This window comes from Lathyrus oleraceus, chromosome 6, assembly GCF_024323335.1.
Source record: "Lathyrus oleraceus cultivar Zhongwan6 chromosome 6, CAAS_Psat_ZW6_1.0, whole genome shotgun sequence".
NCBI lineage: Eukaryota > Viridiplantae > Streptophyta > Magnoliopsida > Fabales > Fabaceae > Lathyrus > Lathyrus oleraceus.
Window position 1 is genome coordinate 281,586,340 of NC_066584.1, and position 22,872 is coordinate 281,609,211.

General features: G+C 37.3%; 1 pseudogene; it reads right to left on the minus strand.

The window, feature by feature from the left end:
* The window catches only part of LOC127095187 (ubiquitin carboxyl-terminal hydrolase 9-like), a 37,647-nt pseudogene that overhangs the window by 3,028 nt on the left and 11,747 nt on the right, over positions 1 to 22,872 (minus strand).

Consider the following 22,872-nt stretch of genomic DNA (forward strand, 5'->3'; position numbering starts at 1 on the left):
ACATATCAATTTGACTTTGTTAACTTAAGAGCATTGGATTTAGGGGATTGATGAAATGTACATTTCATCTCCCAAAATGAATGAATGATCTTAATTTGGTAAAAGTCATCCTTTGACCAATTTGTGTTGATTCCATTTCCCCTCCCTCTTCATCTCATTCCCCTTCTTTATTCATTCATGTCATGGACCTATGATATATCTATATCCTAAGGCTAGTTGATTGCAAAATCAACATGAGTATGGATGAGATTAGGTCCACCACACTTTTGCATATTCTTTTTGTGTGTGGTATGTTTTATGAGCATAGTCCATTATACTATGTCTCTAACATGCATTGACACCAAAGTTCTATTGTCCGTCCTCAAATAGTTGTGACTTCTACATAAGTCTAATTACGATTACTTAACATAGCTCTAAATTTGTGACGCAAAAAGGCATAGAATTCTAGTAAGTGAGATTGTAAGTCTCCCATCTTTCATGGTATTGTGTGGAAACTTGGCCTTTTTTCCTTTCATTGGAAGATGTCTTGGTTCAAGGATCCATGCTTGTGAATAGTGGGTTGAGTGTTCTCCAAAAAATAACTTAAATAATACAAAGAAAAAGTAATACTAACTTCTAATCAACTAATAACTAACATTTAATTTCAAGCCATTTACTTTTATGTACTTTAATTTCAAGCTTTATTCATTTGTCATTATTCATACCATTCAATTTTTTTACTTTAATGTCATTTTCACTTTGCCCACTTGGGCCATAATTTCTGATATATTGTGTTTGTACATACTTGTTTGTTTTTGTGGTCTCTTGACCTTAATGTACATAATAAGAACAAAAACCCTAAAAAACATTTTGTGTGGACTGTTGAATTTGATCTGAGACAATGGACTTAGAATTCACTACAACAAACAAGACCTTAGACAGCGCTTTTTTTAGCCTTAGACAGCGCTTTAAAGCGCTGTCTAAACCTCCGCTGCTAAAGGTTTAGACAGCGCTTTTTAAAATCTTAAAAGCGCTGTCTAAGCCCCCCCCCCCCCCTTAGACAGCGCTTTGGCCAAAAGCGCTTTATAAGACCCTCTTATTTTAAATATTTTAGGTATACCTTAGACAGCGCTTTTGAAAAGCGCTGTCTAAGCCCCACCCCCTTAGACAGCGCTTTGGCCAAAAGCGCTTTCTAAGACCCTCCTATTTTAATTTTTTTAGGTATACCTTAGACAGCGCTTTTCAAAAAGCGTTGTCTAAGCCCCCCCTTAGACAGCGCTTTTCAAAAAGCGCTGTCTAAGCCCCCCCCTTAGACAGCGCTTTTGCCTAAAGCGCTTTCTAATCCCCCCCTTAGACAGCGCTTTTTACAAAAGCGCTCATCACTACCACCTGAGATGAAACCATTTTCCTTCCCTTCATGAGACCTAGTTGAAGAATGTGCTTTTCCTAAAGGTGCCAACATTCTATGTACATATGCCTCAATGTTTGCTCCATATTGAGGATCTTCTACCAAATAAGTAACCAAGGGAGTTCCAAAGATCTTCCTGTCTCCACCCTTCACACTGTCCAGTGAGAGTCAAGATAATTGATAATCTAATTGACTAGAAATAGAGATTAAAGCGATATAATGTTCTAAATCAATGCACTGTGTACGGTGAAATCTAAATAACCGGTTGGGAAATCAAGCTATGGCAAACTTCTTTATACTAAGCCACAACACCAAATGTTTGTGCATACTTTTCCTAATCCACATATAGCAGGTACCAACTTTAGTGGTGCCTGCAAAATTCTGTTAATAGTTGAAATTCCTAATAGTGGAGAAAATGACCAAAGCATCAGAAAAATGATGGGAGTAGTATTTTGGGTTATAAATAAATGTAAGGATAAAAAATTGATTGCATTGAAGAGTTAATGTGTTCAGACATGAGGCATTAACCACCATTATCAATTTCTGATTGATTTATTCCTATTTGTACTTTGGAAGAGTTCAATGGGTAAATCAAACTGCTAAAACCAAACTTTAACAGTCACCACTCAGTTGCTTTCAAGGAGGAAAAATCAATTTAACCAAGTTTATTACAACTAGAGAAGAATTCAAGTAACCAAGACGAATACAAAGGAGCCTTCAGAATAAATTTATCAAGAATTATTTAACCCAAATTTACTGTAATGTCAAGGGCAATGAAAACTATCATATATAGGAACCATGACTCAACAGGGCGTTGTGCCTTTCACATTAAAGAGTATATCTTAACACGCCAAAAGAGGTATACTTACTTATCCGGACATCGATGCAATATTTCTAGTTTTGTTTTCCTGGCTCCATTCTTGAGTCGATAGGCCACAATATGTTCTTCATCCTTGATAGAAGTCAATGACTCTAACGGATTCTCTAGATATCGATAAATCTTATTCTCATAAACCTGAGAGATAGACAATATAAACATTAACAATAAAATAAAATTGAAGTAGAAAAGCCAATAGTAGATCTAACTTTTCTGAGAAACACTCGCCTCTGCAAGCAAAAGCATTTCATCACTCTTCAAACAGCATGCAGTGCCCAATGCTTGGCAAAGATCTCTGCAGCAACCATGCTTCAGAACATTCACTGTGTACGGCATGGGAAGACCACTCCCATCACAATAAAAGACAGTAATTGTCATTGCCCGGGTGACAGTTGAAGGAAGTGGTAATGATAAATACATAAATGGATCAAAAGTAATTGAAATTTTGCCACATTCAGGACAAACCAATGTTGATTTGTATTGACCCTGCATTTTATTCAAGCAAAAACAAAATGTTAAGCTTAAGGAAGATAACGAGTATGTACTTAAAATTGAAACTCTAGTCAAGCTTTAATGGAAACTTAAGCTCAAGAGTTGATAGAAATCAAGAAGGTTTATTGAGATGTGAAGAAAACTCAACAAAGCATGTAGCTACTCAGCTTATCAATGGAAGGGCAACTGAAATTCATCTATTATGCGACTGAAACAAGAACATATGATATATACAAGCACTCACCTGGCATTCATCAACAATCAATGAATCATTCCGAGCCATATGATTTTTCCAACACTCGTACGCAACTTCCTCATCTGGCCTATTATCTGAGTCCTTCATTTCAATGTAAGGCTTTTGTTTCACACGATTCAAATCTTCATGCAGTCCATCCAATAAAAAGGCAAGCAATTCCTACAAAAAAGTAATTCACTTTTCTGAGAACACAGCACAAGAAGCAGAAGTTCAATAGCTTTCAGAAATTAGTAGGAAAGGTAAATTTTAAAATTATAAAGTTGTCCAGACTCAATAAAGAAATGCAAGCAACAGTCAAATTTTCTCATCTCCAACATTAATGCAAACTTGGGGCCTAAGGGTAGGATGCAAATGCAAGTTAAGCAAAAGATGCCCAATTCTCCAGTCATCTGGTAAACTAAGACCTATACATAATGCAGTATAAGATTAAGTTTGCTGCTACCATTTGGATTTTAGTTCTTAGAGAAAAGGAAAAAAACTTAACATCACCAAAAAAAAACAGATTTACTTCTACTGGCAACAGGGGCCATATATATATATATATATATTCACATCAAGATCACGACGGGTGCACAGGGGCCATACAGGTAGAACATATTGGCAACAGACAACTTCAATGAGTCCAATAAAAGATCCTACAAATCACAAACCTGTGATTGTGATCTCCTCCTAGTCTATAACAAAAACCACATGGTCCTTAGCAATTTTCTCATAAAAACTCCAAAATCACCCGAATCAACAATAGTTAAAATGTTATGAAAGAAACCTTATCTTTCACGGTAAAAATGTCTATAGTGTAATAAATATTAGAATTTGGATTGGACCTAACTCAACCCTTACAAAACCGACTTGTAAGATGAGACGTGCACTCACTTATAAACACATTGTCAGACTATATCTCATCACGCCCAGAACTGAACATATGGAAGTGACACGAGTGGCCCGATAGCGGTGACTTGAGCTCTTGAAAACTAAAGAAAATGTCAAGTCCCACATAGAACCTTTTGGAAGCCAAATTTTAACAAAGAATTGCTAGTTGCAATTACTTTTAGACCTTCTAATAAGTGGACAAAAATAAAATAAAAAATAAAACGAAAAAGAATGATATTTCAGAGACCCAAACACGATTTCTTTGGCCCAAAATCTAGCTTGATATAAAAAATAATTGCATTCCTCCGTTCCTTATCATAATACATAATATATGATTGAAAATGCCAGTGAACAGAGTTTTTAAGGTAAGTAATAACAGCACTGGGGTTTATTTACTTCACTACATTCCCAAAAATCAAAATTGGCCAAATTGCAGAAACTAACTTGAGAATCATGTTGGTTATAACCACTGAATTGTGGAGCAAATCGGGCCAGCTTTCCCTTGAACGCGCGTGGTGCAATTGCAGTTCGCCCAGAGGACTAGAGTTTCCTCAACAAGTCACCAAATGCAAGTGCTAACTCACCCTGCAGATCAGAGAAAAGTTAAAATGTCAAAATTAATTGCCTTCAAACTAGAACCATTGTGCTACACAAAGTGTAATACAAAAGAGAACAGCAGGAGAAAAAAATAAAAAGCCAACGGAAATGATCACGTACACTCATTCCTAAAGGATTGTCCCTGTTGATCTCATCGTTGTAATCTTGTAAGAAAAATTCAACAAGTGGTGGAGTGTGGACTAAACATTGAAGAGCGCTATTCATAAAGCAGGTATTCCCCAAGTTCTGCAGACCTGCTAAACCACCTCTTTCACCTCTATATATGTCATAGTTATCATCCATGGTAGTCAATGATGAACTTACGGAACTTCCCTGATACAAATTAAAACCAGACCCAGTTGAGTGACCATTTGACAAGGTAGGTCCCCCTGCAATTGACACAGATGATCTTGGAGGTTCTAATGGTACCAATGCTAATTCATTTCCTATTGAATGCACACCAGAATGAGAAGAACGATCTGTATCGACTGAAACTTCTAGAAGAATCTGTGAGCGAGAGAAAAATTAGGGGAATCAAGCTTCTATACAAGAACGAATACCAAGCAATAAATTAGGATATAATAATAGCTTAACTTAAAATTAAAATAATACCAAAAGAATATTAAGCACCTCACTCAACGTAAAGACACTCATATCACCCTATATTGGACATAAAGTTCCTTCTAATGGAAAACCATAATTACAGTGCATATCCATTTATACTTCAAATCAATCAATCAAAAAAATCTATATAATTCAAAGTTACTCACATCATGGTCCATTGTCATGTTTGCATCCTCCAATGTCTGGTGGTCTGAAGCCGTCAGTAATGTATGCTTTTTCAAATTGAAATAATCCCAAATACAAGCCTAATAAATAGTTTAGAAACGAAAAACGAAGTCAACACCCAAATGTCGAGACACGTACGATTCTTCAAACACGTTCAATGATTGAAACCGAAAAATGGAAGTGTATTCGTGTTCGCTGTTATGGTTTTCGCTGATAGGGTTTCAACGTTCGCAGGAGGGAAAACAAAAGAACAGAGAACGAAAATTGAAATGGAGTCTGAAATTTTATTTTAATTAGACCTTAGACAGCGCTTTTGTGGAAAGCGCTTTCTAAGGTATGCCTTAGACAGCGCTTTCCAAAAGCGCTTTCTAAACCCCCCCTTAGACAGCGCTTTTGGTTTCAATTTTTTTTTTAATTTAAAGACTTTAGACAGCGCTTTATCAAAAGCGCTGACTAAGGTCTATATTTAAAAGCGCTTTCTAAAAGCGCTGTCTAAGGGGGGGTCTTAGACAGCGCTTTTAGAAAGCGCTGTCTAAGACCCCCCCTTAGACAGCGCTTTCATTATTTTTTTGGAACATTTTCCGTGTTTTATTTTAATTTTAACCTTAGACAGCACTTTCTTTTAAAAGCGCTGTCTAAGATGCGCTGTTAAAAGTCATTTTTGGCGTAGTGATTAGGCAACACTCCCTATGCAAAAGGACTTGGCCATTGCCAACTTTCATGAAACCAAGTGCTTGTGAAGTGAACATTCATCTGATACAATGTTGAAGATCGATTTGAGTTCATCTGCAACATGATCATATTGAAGTTGTTATTTTAAACTTGTGTCTAATGCCTACTTTTTGAAGTCATCTGATGCATGGGAAATTTTGAAGAAGATCATGGAGTTGCTAAGCTCGGATATGGCTATCTTTATTTGATGAATTTCTCTTCATATTGCTATTTGTGTATTGATATTGCTTGATTCTAAAGTCCAAGGGAAATTTGGGTTTCTATATGACATTCTTGTCTATTGGATTGCATCCCATTGGTGAGATCTTTTCAACTCTTAAGTTTTAAATTTGTGCTTGGGATTAGTCTCTTCATATCTCCCCCATTTCTTTAATTTCAAATCTCTCCCTCCTTTCAAAAACCATCTTTGCTTGTGTTTGTTTTTTAAACTTAGACCATTTTATAAACTAGGAACTTTGGCCTTATGCCATTGCATTTTAAAAACTCTTTTCTTAATCAAATTTGTAAATGAACTTAACTATACTTGACTTAAAATTTCAAAAGCCAAAAAGAACTAACACTCATTCAAACCATTTTTAGGCCTCTTGTGCCTTTGTTAAACTTAAAATTTGTTAAAAGTAATCCACTCACTTTGAAATTGATACCACGAACTATGAGGTTTTGATCCCTCATTTTTATGTTGGTACGTAGGCACAAGTCCGAAGGTCTTGTCAAACACAAAAATATAATTAATGAATTCTTTTCTCATCCCCACACTCTATTTATTGCAAACATCATTTTGTATAAAAACACATATGCACACAAGAAAGGGTCCCCTAGGAGTACCTAGGACACTTTGGGTGCTAACACCTTCCTTATGTGTAACCAACCCCCTTACCTGTAATCTCTGGTATTTTATTAGTTTTGATTTGAAAACTTCTTATCTCTTGGGTTTTGTTCGTATTTTTTCCTTTTACTTTGGAAACAATAAAAACGCGGTGGCGACTCTGGTGTTATTGACGTCTAGCTTATCCATAGCTTGATGGTCATGAATTTACCGCTACGGAAATTAAGTGGTGACTCTGCTGGGGAGTAGTCTCTAGTGGGTTTAGCCTACTTTTTTGTGTGTATATAATTGTATATTTTGATGTATGTATATTTGTTTGTGTGATATAATTTGCTTGTTGTGCTTGGTGATCTCTGAGTGGTGAGATAAGTTCTAACCCGAACTTGAGTGAAATTAAGATAGGAGGATGGTATAGTCATGTTCGACTTGTGTGGAGTAGTCCTTAACAAGTTGGCTTGAGACCCATCTACTCAGTGGAGACCCTATTGGAGTTATTAATGTCGCACAAGTTATTTGTGATTAGGCATTACTTCCTCTGATTTGGGGTCCGAGAAGCTGAGGACCGTAGAACATTTAACCCCTCTTGGCCTATTTAGGACGTAGTGCGGAGACTGTTCAAGTGTAGACTTGATAACGGTTGTTACGCGATACTACACTCAGACAAGTTTCTCTTGAGAATATTATGGGTTAATGAGTCAGTCATCTTAACCTGTAATATCTGGTAGATGGAATTAAGACTATGGGAACTTTTTAGAACATGATCTACAAGTTTTTATCCTTAGTTCACTCCTTTGGGATGGTTCATACCCAGACTTCATGCTCGTGACTCACAACAAACCCTTGATTCTTGGTTGATCCAATCAAGTCTTGTCAATAGCAATGGAACTTGGGTGTTGATAAGGTGAAAACCATAATTCACCAAAATGGATGATTGATATTGACAATGACTTGATTCATCCCTTGACCTTTGTTTGGTTGCCTTGTGTGTGATCCTTATTGTGATTGTTGCATTCATGCATTCACGCGCATCATAACATTCATCACACGAAAAAATAATTTCAAGGAACTGATGTCTTATTTGCAAATATTTTCAGACCATGGATTATGGACGAAGGAACACTAAGAAGTACAGTTTCAGATGTACAAACTTGAAAGAGTTAAGGAAGCTATCATCTTTTGTACTTGATCCCTTAGACTTCAAGAAACATCATGGGAAGCTTCTATCTATTTTGTATGCTGATGTGGTTGAAGGACTCTTGAGTGTGTTGGTTCAGTTCTATAATCCTTTCTACCGTTGCTTCACTTTTCCTGATTATCAGCTTGTGCCTACGTTGGAGGAGTATGCCCATCTCTTGGGAATACCTGTTTCTAGCAAAGTGTCATTCAGTGAATTGGAGGAGATTCCTAGATCTCATATTATAGCTGAAGCTCTTCACTCGAAGAAGTATGAGATAGAGGCTCATTGGATGAAGAAATGAGGATTATTTGGGTTGACTTCTGAGATCATCATCAAGGAAGCTACTACCTTTGCTCAAGCTGATAGTGTGGATACTTTTGAAGCTATCTTTGTGTTGCTTATCTATGGATTAGCTTTGTTCCCTAACATTGACGGTTTTGTTGATGTTAATGCCATTAGAATCTTCTTGATTAAAAATCATATGCCTACTCTGTTTGGTGATATGTACTTCTCTTTGCATCTAAGGAATTCTAAGGGTGGTGGAACTATCGTCTGTTGTGTTCCTCTTCTGTACAAGTGGTTTATTTTGCACTTGCATCAGACGTCTGTTTTTGTGAAGAAAAAGCAATGTCTACGATGGTCTCAGAGAGTTATGTCTCTCACTAATGATATGCATAAGAAAGGAAGATTCGGGCTTGGTTCGCACAATTGTGTAGCTTTGGAAGCTTACACTCTTTGGATGAAGAAGAGAGCTTTGGAGTTGAAGATGCCTTATGCTTGTGAAAGACCTATGTCTATGGTTGTGGTTGAGCCATTAACTCTCCCTATACAAGATGTAGAGGAGTTGGAAGATGCGCTCTCCAAGATGAAGCAAGAGAAGGACCTGTGGGAAGAGCATTTCGTGCTTTGAGCAAAAAGCATAAGGAGTTGTAGCTTGAGTCTAAGGACAAATATGCACTTATTGAGCTTCTTGAAGATCGAATAACAAAGAGACAGAGAGAACCAGAGGGTCCATCTTCCTCTAGTATGCCTCACCCTTTCATTGCTTAGAAGAAGATTATTGATCAGCATGTCCTTGAGAAGGCTCAGATAAAGACTTCTTTTGAGTTTGAGATTCGACGCATTCGTAGGAAGTACGTGCCTATAGTTAGATCTTCTGATGTTGTTGTTAGGGATCCTTAGGATGACTAGTTTCCTTTTCTCTTGTATTTTGTACTTTTGGTTTTTGAAATTGTACTTAGTGTAATCCTTCCAATTATATAAATAAAAGAGATTTTTATGGTCAATCAAATTGTTGCAATCACTATCATCATATATATTTGCAAATGATATAGTAAGTTCCTTGGAAAATAAAAGCAACAAGCATTGCGTTTCATGCATCATTTGCATACAAGTTTTTCTTGCGCCAAATGTCTTATTGGTATTTCTTATGTGCTTCAGTCAAGCTGACTCATCGATATAATACTCGCGCCAATCACTCAAGGATCATGGAACATCTAGAGCAAGAGAACATAAATTTGAAGGACGAGATTTCCCGCTTGACTTCCATGATGGAGTCAGTGTTAGTCACTCAGAGTCAATCTTCTCCAACACCTATAACTCCTCCTTAGAGGACTGTTATTTCCGAGGTTGCTACCTCTACCATTCCTACTAATGCTGCTCACTTTGCGCCTGCCATGCTTGCCGGATTCCCGTGGGGAATGCCGCCCAACTTTTTTCCTGAAAGTTTCGCACCTACATTTGCTTTTATGTCGGCATCTTGCCTGATCATGTTTGTGCCACCAGCATATGTGCATACGCTACCCCGTGTTGAAGACACCATCTATCATTCTGAGTCGTCTGAGGGTACGGATGTTTATGAGAAGATGGATGAAATGAAAGACCAATTTCTTGAGCTGCGAAAGGAGTTGAATACTTTGAGGGTTAAAGATCTATTTGGTAAGAGTGTTGCGGAACTTTGCTTGGTTCCTAATGTCAAAATCCAGATGAAGTTCAAAGTCCCTGACTTTGAAAAGTATAAGGGGAATACTTGTCCGCTCAGTCATCTCGTCATGTATGCTAGAGAGATGTCAATGCAAACTGATAATGATCAGTTATTGATTCATTACTTTCAAGACAGTCTGAATGGTGCAGCTTTGAGGTGGTACATGGGTTTGGATAGTGCGAGCATCCGCATGTTCAATAATTTGGGTGAAGCATTCGTAAAGCAGTACAAGTATAATGTGGACATGGCGTCGGATAGGGACCAATTAAGGTCATTCTCTCAGAAGGATAAGGAGACTTTCAAGGGGTACGCTCAACGATAGAGAGAACTTGCCGCTCAGATTACCCCTCCTTTGGAAGAAAAGGAGATGAACAAGATTTTCCTCAAAACCCTGAGCTCATTTTACTATGAGCGGATGATTTCCAGTGTCCCCGACGATTTTACTGAAATAGTAAACATGGGGATGAGACTAGAGGAAGGTGTCTGAGAGGGACGGTTATCTAAAGAGGAAGCTTCGTCCATCAAGAGGTATGGTAACGGTTTTGCTAAGAAGAAAGGGAATGAGACCAATGCAATATCTGTTGGGAGGCAGAGAAGGACTCATGTAAGAAGAAGTCCACAATCCCGTCAACACCATCATCAAGTATCATCAGTGGTTCCAGTATTTTCAAACAATCAATCAATGGCCATTCAACAACAACGTCAAGAACAACCATCACAACGAACAAACACCTACAACAACAATACCAACAATCATCAACAATAACAAAACTTTGAGAGGAAGAAGGTCTCTTTTGACCCGATTCCTATGACATATGCTGAATTGTATCCATCGTTGGTTATCAAGAACCTTTTGCAATCAAGAAACCCACCTCAAATTCCTGAACCACTTCCATGGTGGTATGAACCGGAACTCCGTTGTGCCTTTCACCAAAGAGCTCCCGGTCACGATATTGCGAATTGTTACCCCTGAAGTACGAAGTCCAAAAGCTGATTAAAAGTGGAATGGTGTCCTTTGAGGACCGTGCACCAAACGTCAAAGCTAACCCACTACCTGCCCATGGAAATTCATCTGTTAATATGGTGGACAGATGTCCTGGGGAATTCAAAGTGTTTGATGTACGCTTCATTAGAAGGTCATTGGTGAGGATGCACAAGGATATCTGTTTGGTTAGCAATTGTGAGCATGACCATGATGGTTTTACAATTTGCAGTGTCAACCCTAGAGGTTGATGGATGAAGGTATGATTCAGATTCTCCAGTCTCGTCACTTAGGTGACGATGTGAATGTTATAGTCCCCGTTTTCAAAACTCCTGAAAGAGTGGTAATCCAGTATGATAGCAGCAGCAGTAACAATGTCAGCAATAGATCGGTGTCATCGTTGGTTATATGGTTAGCGGGCCCTATCCCGTATGCATCCGATAAGGATGTTCCATATCAGTACAATGCTACCATGTTAGAGAATGGTCAAGAGGTTCCTTTACCTACGACCAGTTCTATTGTGAGTATAGTTGATGTTACTATTGTGACTCGCAGTGGTCGTGTCTTTGAGTCGGTGCTCCCTAAGAATGTGGAGGATATATCTGTTAATAAGAAGGTTGAGGTGCCTGTAGTAGATCCTGTTAGTGCTCCAAAGTATCATTCTGGTGAATCCAGCAGTTTGAAGCCTAACGATGATGATGGGGTACTCAGATTAATCAAGAGGAGCGAGTTTAATATGGTGGAGCAGCTGCTCCAAACTCCCTCCAATATTTCAGTATTGTCTCTTCTAATGAATTCAGAAGCACATAGAGAATCACTGCATAAGGTATTAGAGCAAGCTTATGTGGAGCAAGATGTTATGGTGGATCAATTTGATCATATTGTGGCTAACATCACTTCCTGCAATAATCTCAATTTTTTTGATGAAGAACTCCCTGAGGAGGGTAGAAATCATAACATGGCTCTGCACATATCGATAAATTGTAAAGAGGACGCTCTGTCAAATATGTTGGTTGACACTGGCTCTTCATTGAACGTGCTTCCGAAATCAACTATGTCAAGGCTGTCATACCAAGGAGCTCCTACGAGATATAGTGGTGTGATCGTCAAAGCATTTGAGGTTCTCGAAAAACTGTGGTCAGTGAAGTGGACCTTCCAGTGAAGATAGGTTCGAGTGATTTCCAGATTACTTTCCAAGTAATGGATATCCACATGGCCTATAGTTGTTTGTTAGGGAGGCCATGGATACATGAGGCAGGAGCTGTTACTTCAACGTTGCACCAGAAGCTGAAATTTGTCAAGAATGGTAAACTTGTCATTGTTGGTGGGGAGAAGGCTTTGTTGGTAAGCCACCTGTCATCTTTCTCTTATGTAGAAGCTAAGGATGAGGTTGGAACTCCGTTCCAAGCCTTGTCTATTGCTAAGGAAAAGAGAGTTGGGGCATCCATGTCCTTATTTAAAGATGCGCAAAGGATTGTTGAAGATGGTAAGTCTGACCAGTGGGGACAAATGGTAGAGGTTTCCGACAACAAGAGCAGAGCCGGTTTGAGATTCCAACAAGGGTCATCTGTGACTAGAGCTGAAGATGTGAAACCCAGTTTCCATAGCGGAGGGTTCATTCATGGTAATGAACAACACTTAGTTGTTGTGATTGAGGGTGATGAAGACGAAGACTGCACCAATTTTGTGACGCGTGGAAAAGCTTGCAACAATTGGACTGCTGTTGATGTTCCTATTATTATGCATCAATCTAAGTAATTGCTTTTATTTGCTTATGAAAATCGTTCTCCTATGCCTAAGGGAGAAGTGAACATTGTTTGGGCATTTTCAAATTTGATCATCAATAAAATATAATTCTATTCATCCACATCTATGCTGTTTTTGTTTTTACTTTTTGCTTTATTTTAAAAAAATGGTAATCACAAAAAACATAAATAAATAATAATTTTTCCATCTGCATAATATTGTGTCACAATTCACTTCTCTAAAATTAAAATATCAAATCATTATGCAGGTTGGTTTCTAAACCCATTGAATAAAATGATCCTTCTCCTTCTCCAAATTTTGAATTCCCTGTGTTTGAGGCTGAGGAGGAAAGTGATGAAGAAGTATCTGATGAATTGTATCGTCTAGTTGAGCACGAGGAAAAAGCCATTCAGCCATTCAAAGAGCAGATTGAGCTAGTCAACTTAGGTTCCGAGGATGATGAGAAGGAAGTCAAGATTGGGTCTCGACTATGTCCAGACCTTAAGAAGGGGTTGATTGATCTTCTCCGAGAATATTCAGATGTGTTTGCTTGGTCCTATCAAGAGATGCCTGGGTTGGATTCTAAGATTGTGGAGCATAGATTGCCATTGAAGCCATAATGTCCGCCAGTCAAGCAGAAATTGAGGAGAACTCATCCTTATATGGTAGTGAAGATCAAAGAAGAAGTACAAAAGCAGATTGACCATGATTTCCTTGTTACTGCTGAGTATCCGCAGTGGTGGCCAATATCGTACCTATTTCGAAGAAGGATGGAAAAGTCCGTATGTGTGTTGATTATAGAGATTTGAATAAAGTCAGTCTGAAAGATGATTTTCCTCTGCCACACATTGATATGTTGGTAGACAATACATCTAAGTTCAAAGTCTTTTCGTTCATGGACGGATTTTCCAGTTATAATCAGATCAAGATGGCACCCGAAGATATGGAGAATACCACATTCATTACACCCTGGGGAACATTCTGTTATAGAGTGATGCCTCTAGGTTTAAAGAATGCTGGTGCAACTTACCAAAGTGCAATGACTACTCTTTTTCATGATATGATGCATAAAGAGATCGAAGTCTATGTTGATGATATGATTACTAAATCTATTTATGAAGAGGAACATGTTGAGCATTTGTTGAAGCTATTCCAACATTTGAGGAAGTACAAACTCCTCTTGAATCCCAATAAGTGTACTTTTGGTGTTTGTTCTGGTAAGTTGTTAGGCTTTATTGTCAGTGAGAAAGGTATTGAAGTTCATCCTGCCAAGTCAGAGGTTTTCTCGGCCGCTTGAATTATATCTCTAGATTTATTTCACACATGACTGCCACATGTGCGCCTATATTCAAGCTTCTTCAGAAAGATCAGTCTTATGATTGGACCAAAGACTTCCATAAAGCTTTTGACAGTATCAAAGAGTATTTGCTTGAGCCTCCAATTCTGTCTCCGCCTGTTGAAGGAAGGCCATTGATCATGTATTTGACTGTGCTTGAAGAGAGTATGGGTTGTGTTCTAGGTCAGCAAGATGAGACTGGAAAGAAAGAATATGCAATCTACTACCTCAGTAAGAAATTCACCGATTGCGAGACTCGGTATTCTATCCTTGAGAATGAAGGAGAATGGCGATCCAAAACGCAGCGGAAACTAAAATTTTCTCCTTTAGTGATCCTTACGAATGATCATGATCAGTGATAGAATATTTACCTCTTGTGACGATTGAAACCTTTGATGCAGATCTACGGAGCGATCACGAACGTTGAACGATGACAACGCCTCTACTCAGTCCATACGAACGGATTCCTTCAATCTCAGTGCTAGCTGCTATGAATGAAGGCTTTGAGTGAGTGAGTGAGAGAGAGAGAGAGAGAGAGAGAAAGAAAATGAAAATGCAACCGCAATGAATGCTTCTGCACAAGGGTTCTATTTATAGAACCACTTGTGTGGGCTTCAAGCTAAAAAGCCCACTTAAGTGTATGTGGCCCATATCTTATAATATGCCCAAAATCACTTAAGCACGTGATACCTTAGCATATTTCATATTCTACTTAAGTACATCGTACCTTACGATGCTTTATAATTCACTTATGTGCACCGTACCTTACGGTGTTCCTTAGTTACTCTATCTCTCATCAATCCGTCCTTTGTGTGTGGCCCTGTAGGTTTTCGCGGCATTGGCAATTATATTAAATCACGTATTTAACATAATAAACAATGAGCGGTATCTAGCAACACATCACTGCTACCCAAGACACGAAAATATCATGTGATCTGACAAATCCTTCTGCGATAATACTTATGTGTATAATTACCCTTTTGCCCTTATGTCTATATTGGTTCATAGTGGTTTCAAGTCGAAGGGTGGTATACACCACTATCACCATGAGAATAACTTATGACACTTTGCATAACTTTCTATATAGTATTCTCATAGCGGGTCAATCCAGTATAAATATTACTCTTAACATTCATACCTATGTTTAAGACTTGATAACTCCTTATCCATGATCCATGAGATGTGATCATCAGTCTATATATATAATAGTCTTAATGCTTTAATGTTATCCCACTTCACAATAAAGCTCGACTACGGATACTTTAAGAATAATGTCCTTATGTTTAATGTGATCTCATGATCAAGTCACACTTGATACATTAAACAGACTAGCTATTCTAGGGACTTTATTAAACAAACTTAATAAAGAAAAAGCCTTTTTATTATTAATAAATAATTCGATACAAGTACCAAAAGTATTGGCCTCTAGGGTTTACACCAACAGAGAAGACTTGTTGCGCATTGGCTTGGGCTGCTAAGCGTCGGCATCAATATATGTTGAATCATACCACTTGGTTGATATCCAAAATGGATCCAATCAAGTATTTTTTTGAGAAGCCTGCTTTAACTAGGAGGATTTCCCGTTGGTAGATGTTGTTATCAGAGTATGATATTGAATACCGATCTTAGAAAGAAATCAAAGGTAGTTTCTTGGCTGACCATTTGGCTCACCAACCGATTGAAGACTATCAGTACGTGCAATATGATTTTCCTGATGAAGAGATCTTGTACTTGAAAATGAAAGATTGTGATGAACCATTGCTTGAAGAAGGGCCAGAACCTGGTTCCTGTTGGGGCATGGTATTTGATGGAGCAGTTAATTAGTATGGTAATGGCATTGGGGCAGTGATTATTACTCCTCAAGGCACTGATTTTCCGTTTACAGCTAGATTAACTTTCAAATGTACAAATAATATGGCTGAGTATGAAGCTTGCATGATGGGGCTCGAGGAGGCCATTGATCTCACAATCAAGTATTTAGACGTCTATGGAAATTCAGCTTTAGTTGTGAATCATATCAAAGGAGAATGGGAGACGAATCAACCCGGTTTGATACCGTATAGAGATTATGCGAGGAGGATTTCAATTTTCTTTACAAAGGTTGAGTTTCATCATATCCCTCGAGATGAAAACCGGATGGCAGGTGCTCTTGCAACGTTGGCTTCAATGATTATGGTAAAGTATTGGAATGAAGTTCCTAATTTGACTGTGATGCGTCTTGATAGGCCAACTCATGTGTTTGATGTTGAAGAAGCTAAAGACGAAAAGCCGTGGTACTTTTATATCAAATGTTTCCTTCAAAGTCAGATTTACCCGCCTGAGGCATCTTTGAAAGATAAGAAGACTTTGAGAAGGTTAGCCGGTAATTTCTACCTGAATGGTGATGTGTTTTACAAGAGAAACTTCGATATAGTTCTGCTCAGATGCGTGGATAGACACGAAGCAGACTTATTGATGACTAAAATCCATGAAGGTTCCTTTGGTACTCATTCCAATGGACATGCAATGACAAAGAAGGTGTTGCGAGCAGGTTACTATTGGCTGACAATGGAATCTGACTGTTGCAAGTTTGTGAAGAAATGCCACAAGTGTCAAATCTATGCAGAAAAGATTCATGTTCCTCCGACACTGTTGAACGTCATTTCCTCTCCATGGCCCTTCTCCATGTGGGGAATTGATATGATTGGCATGATTGAGCCTAAAGCGTCGAATGGACATCATTTCACTTTGGTGGCAATTGACTACTTCATAAAGTGGGTTGAAGAGGCATCGCATGCAAATGTAACCAAACAAGTTGTTGTGATGTTTATCAAGAATTAGATCATATGCTGTTATGGTGTGCCAAGTAAGATCATTACTGATAATGGTTCGAACTTGAATAATAATATGGTGGAAGATCTTTGCAAAGACTTCAAGATTGCACATCATGATTCTTCTATTTACAGACCTAAGATGAATGGGGATGTTGAAGCTGCAAACAAGAACATCAAAAAAATCATCTAGAAGATGGTTGTGACATATAAGGATTAACATGAGATGCTCCCATTTACTTTGCATGGGTACCATATATCCATTCACACTTCAACAGGGGCAACCCCTTTCTCACTTGTTTATGGCATGGAAGTTGTGCTCCTTGTGGAGGTTGAGATCCCATCATTGCGTGTTTTGATGGAAGCCAAGTTGACTGAGGCTGAATGGTGTCATACCAGGTATGATCAACTGAATTTAATTGAAGAGAAGAGGTTAACTGCCATGTGTCATGGCCAGTTATATCAGCAAAGGATGAAGAAGGAATTTGATAAGAAGGTTAGACCTCGTGTGTTCAGAGAAGGTGACCTTGTGCTAAAGAAGATTCTATATCTCAAACCAGATTCTATGGGAAAATGGACTCCTAACTATGAAGGCCCATATGTTGTCAAGATAGCCTTTTTAGGTGGTGCTTTGATTCTTACAACTATGGATGGTGAAGAGTTCACTCGTCCTGTGAACGCAGATGCAGTCAAGAAATACTTCGCCTAAAAAGAAAAGAACAACTCGCTAAGTTGAAAACCCAAAAGGGCGGTTAGACAAAAATGAGCGTCTCGGTGGATTGAAAACCTGAAAGGGCGATCCAGGAAAAAATTAGAGACATAAAAACAGAAAGAATTATTCTGATAAATTAAGTACCCCACCTTGGGGTAATTTATGCAAAAATTAGGGATTATGGCGAGTAACTGCATCCTGCTAATATTCAGTTTTTGAAGACTTTCTTGAGCACATTGTCGGATTCTGATCCCCAATAGCAGTCAAGAGCACAGTGAATATCAAGAGTTGGAAGAAGGATTAGTGATCATTGTATTCAATGTAGCCCTTTTCCATGTAAATTACCATTTTCTAAACTTTTGTAAAAATCTATAGATTCTTGTCATTTACAGACTACCATTCCATTAAATAAAGTTGAGCTTTTATCCAATTGTTTCTACTCTTGTTTAATTCAGCCAAATAGATTTAAATTTTATTATGATCATTTTTAAAATTAAAATTTTGAGCAAAATCATATTTTTCTTAAACATATAAAAACATTAAAACAATCGATTTCATTAAGAGGAATATCAACATTGGTTTGAAAGCGGTAAACCCTAAGTGCGAAGCATTATTGGTTTTTCCCAAGCAGTTGGTGTAACTCCTCTTTCATCCCCAACAGCATGACAGTATCCATTATTTGTTGATTTTCCCATCCAAGTTCGTCGGCATCTCCAGCTGAGTTTGTGATTGGCCTCCCTCGAGTTGTAAGCATTTCATTATAACATTTTGTTTGGTTTCGGCAGAACTTTGGTTCTCGACAAGTCGCCATCAGATTCGTCCCAGTCAGAGTTTCCTCCTGGTTTCTGAGCAGCTATTTGTGTTTATCCCTCGCAGGGTTGTCTCCCATTTAATATGGTGTTGACCTAACATTCCTCGCGGAATTGATAGTAGTTTCCTCAGCAGATCTCCTCCTTTCTTCCCCAGATAGGGTTGAACCTTCGAGATGTTTGATCTTTTCTCCAGCAGTTGTTTCCTTCTTTTGTGGATTGGCTAGGAATTGTATCGATGATTCAAACCAGCTACATTTTGTATCCTTTGCGATTGTTTTGTCAGCATAATCATCATATATACATATGCATGTACATATACACTCATATAACTTGCATTATCACATTATTACATTTCGTGATTTTAATCCTCTGCTATGGTGTTACTTTATCCCCATACAAGTTCGGTGTGTCTGTCCTCCTCAATTGTAGAGTGTCAGCCCCCTAAGCAGAAAGACTTTAAACTTTCTCCCTTCCCTACTGAGTTATTTCCTCGTGGATAATTATTATTTCAGTTTCCTCCCTAGTTGAGTATCTGGATGGAACCACTCCCCTTGAGTTACATCCTCATTAAGTTGAGTCTTGATTGACTGTTCCTTTCTAGATCTTACCTAGACATATGCTTTTGGTCTCCTGAGAGTTTACTACCCAGTAAATGGTAGTATTCTCCTCAATTTGCAGTTTGTTATTTCTTGCCCAATACCCGACAAAGGTAAACCCTTTTTTTCCAGCAGGATTCATTTTCACGTTTCCTAGGAAGTATATCCTTGATATGTTCATCCTAACCGATGACGGATATTTTCTTCCCCTGCTTTGAGTTTATCCTTGATATGTTCATCCTAACCGATGACAAATATTCTCTTCTTGGTATTCTACCCAGTAAAAAGGTAGTTGTAATCCCTATTTTATTTCCCAGAGAGTTAATCCTTGATATGTTCATCCTAATCGATGACGGGTTTCCTTCTCTTAGCGGTCTTCTGCCCAGTAACCGGTAGTTGTAAATCCTGCTTTTCTCCCCTTTGAAGAGTTTATCCGTGATATGTTCACTCTAACCGGTGACGGATATCCTCTTTGTGGTCTTCTATCCAGTAACTGATAGATATAATTCCTATTCTTCCCCTCAGAGTCTATCCTTGATATGTTCATCCTAACCGATGATGGATATTCTCTTTCTGGTATTCTATCCAGCATTCAATAGATGTAATTCCTAATTTTTGTTTAGGAGGTTTATCTTTGATATGTTCATCTTAACCGATGACGGATATCCTCCTCAACATCCCCAGGAAAGTTAATCCTTGATATGTTCATCTTAATTGATGACGGATTTTCTTTTCTCTGAGTCTATCCTTGATATGTTCACTTTAACCGATGACGGATATTCTCTCTCTTTGGTCTTCTACCCAGTAACTGGTAGTTGTAAATCCTATTTTGGCTTTCCCCAACAGTTATTCTTTCCTAGTAACCGGTAATGAATACACCTCCTGGCGGCCCTCAGCGAGTCATCCTTGATATGTTTGCCCTAACTGGTAACGGATGTCCTCCCTGTCAGATTTTGTTATCCCCGTACTTAGTAACCGGTAGTGGATAATATATTTATGCTCCTCCTGTGTTGAAGATCTTTTCTTTCCTAGTCGAGTTTAAGTGTGTTTTTCCTTAGTGAAATCGTTGTTCCTGCTTGGTTCGAGTATCTCAGTTTTGTTTTGATCTACCAGTTTCCCTTGCAGACGTTCTTTTTTATTCCCTAGCTGAGTCTTTCCATTGATCTTCTTTCATGGAATTCCTCCGGTCCCGCAGTTGTTTTAAGTCGTAGCCTGGCCTACGCACAACCTTTTTTCCCCCAGAGTCTCTGTCTCCCCAGTGAGTTTTCCTTATGGAAATGCATTATACTCCTGTGGACTTTCAGTCTCTCTGAATTCTTTTCCTTTGTGGCAACATTTCCCCACAAAGATTTATTTTAACATTCATATCATATGCATCATGAGGTCTCTTAGGGACCAAAATTTATTTCTATATGTTGTTATTTAAGCCCATTCTACTGAGTCGATACAAAGATTTTAACCTTCATCTCCTCAATTAGAACGTCCTTAAATAGGGACAGCTGTAAGACCCCAATTTTGACCCTAAGATCCCTCATGCTAGACCATCATATGCATTGGCATTGGGATCACACCTTGGCATCCTCCTTCTCCCTCATTCATTGGGGTTGCATTGGGAGAGGTCACCAAGCACCATTTGATTGTATCATACTTTGTATTTTATCATTTTTACTAACCAAAATACCAAAAATATGTCTTTGCATTTATTTAACTCTATTGTAGGTAGGGCACATGCTCACCTTTGATTTATCAAGTTCATATCTAGGGTTTAAGACCCTCAGTGCAAGGAGTTCAATAAAGAATTGGTTTACTATGGCTCTAGGCATCATATATGGATAACCATGAGCATCACATATTATTTTGGTCAAAAATTCATCAAAAGTTGGGAATTGGTTTGCCTTGGAAATCCTAGTTCATCTGGGTATCTTGTGTAACTTCTTCATCAAGCTTCTTCAACAATTGATCAAATATTTCAAGGTATACTTCAAATTTCATAATATTATACATAAATGATCTCCCATGAGTCCCCTCCTCCCTCCTCTTTGTGTATCATTTTTTATTTTATATCATATGACCTTCATTTAAAAAATTATAATATGGTATCAAAAATCTTCTGACAAAATTACTTTTGGGCGGGACAATCTTGTATGATACATACCTTCGATTGATGTGTGATTATAAGTTAAATTGATGTGTGATTATAAGTTTTGTGGTGAATATTATTTTGGTGGTTTTATATTTTCATGCATATGAGAAAATATTTAAGATTATAGAAGATGTTGGTAATTTATATTTTGTGTATAAATATGCTTCTCCTGCGTAATTATGATTAGTGTGATAAAAATGATTTTTTTTAAAGAGAGAGATTTGTTCGTTTGTTCAAATAAAATAAATTACATTTTTTATCAATTATTTTTGGTATTTAAGGGAAACATAAATAATTTTAAATGAAATCGAAGTAAAAGAAATAATGTTACGTGATTAAGTGAATGTATTTATCTTAAAAAAGAATAAATGACTTTCGATTCATTATAATTTTTATAGAGTATAATTCATGTATTATACGATCTTTATTGATAATTGAATAAAAACTTATTTTATATAGATTTATTCTAATCTAAATTGTAGGGTAAGCAAGTGATTGGATTGCGTTCGTAGTTGATAACTTGGCAATCAGGATTTGATGGAGCATACTTTCGTTATGCTGAAGATTTTGTCTGATAGTTGCTGTATTATTTAGATTGTTATGTTGTAAAAAAATTATTTGGTTCAATTCTAGATTTGTGCATTGATGTATCCACTACAAAAATATTGATGTGAGTAGTTATTATTCTAGACATATAATTATGGGAATGTTATATTTATATTGATGATACTATAGTATATGTTATTAATGAAAATTTCTGGCTATTATATCCTCAATAATACTTAAATAAAGTCCTATATATATCCTCTTCCTTTAACTTAATATGTTTCTCAATTATGTGTGTATAATATCCTCAATAATAATTACCTTAATATGGTTTTCAATTGTGTGCCTATATAATATCCTCAATAATACTTAAATTAAAGTGTAATATATTTCCGATATGTGTAATTTAATATGTTATCCGATTGGGTGATTATATATATCTTTAATATTTGTCGAACAAGTGACTCCAAATACAAAAAAAAAGGGAAGAGTGAATTGTGATATATAAAATTCAAGATTAATTTTAAAATTATTTTTTTCAAGCGGTTTTATGTTAGTTCAATAATTAGAAGTAGATAATGCAACAAAAAATAGGGGAAAAAAGATTTAGAGAGAAAACAAAATTAAATAACAAAAGGTAAAGAGATGAATTTGAAATATTGCGCAAGGATTTATACGGGTTTCACCTACCACCTGACCTACTCATAAAGAGTTTCTTATTGAGAGTTCAACTAATAAAATGTCTTGAGCTTTTAAGCATATGCCTACGAACCCGCTTACAAAAAATGAGAGATTTTACACCGTTTGATTCCCCAAAACTAAATGAAGTTTTTATAGTCTAAGCTCACGAATCAAATAGAGATTTTAATTGGCTAATATCAAGAACCAAATAGAGATTTTAATAAAAAAATCTCAAGAACCAAATAAGGATATTAATAAAGAGAATCCCACTCTTGGTAAAGAATAGATGAAGCACAAACACCAATTCAATTAAACTCTCATAAGTATTTTTTACTCACAAGGCACTAAAACAACTTTAATGAAATAATAGAAAAAGAATAGAAAGTAAGAAAGAAGATATTCAAAACTAAATTTTGTGTATTTTGAAATGATGAGAAGCCCTCTATTAATAGGAGAAAGCTTGTCTCAAAAAAGAAAATGATTCATAGGCTTTCTAATCCATTAATTCCTAGGATTAATCA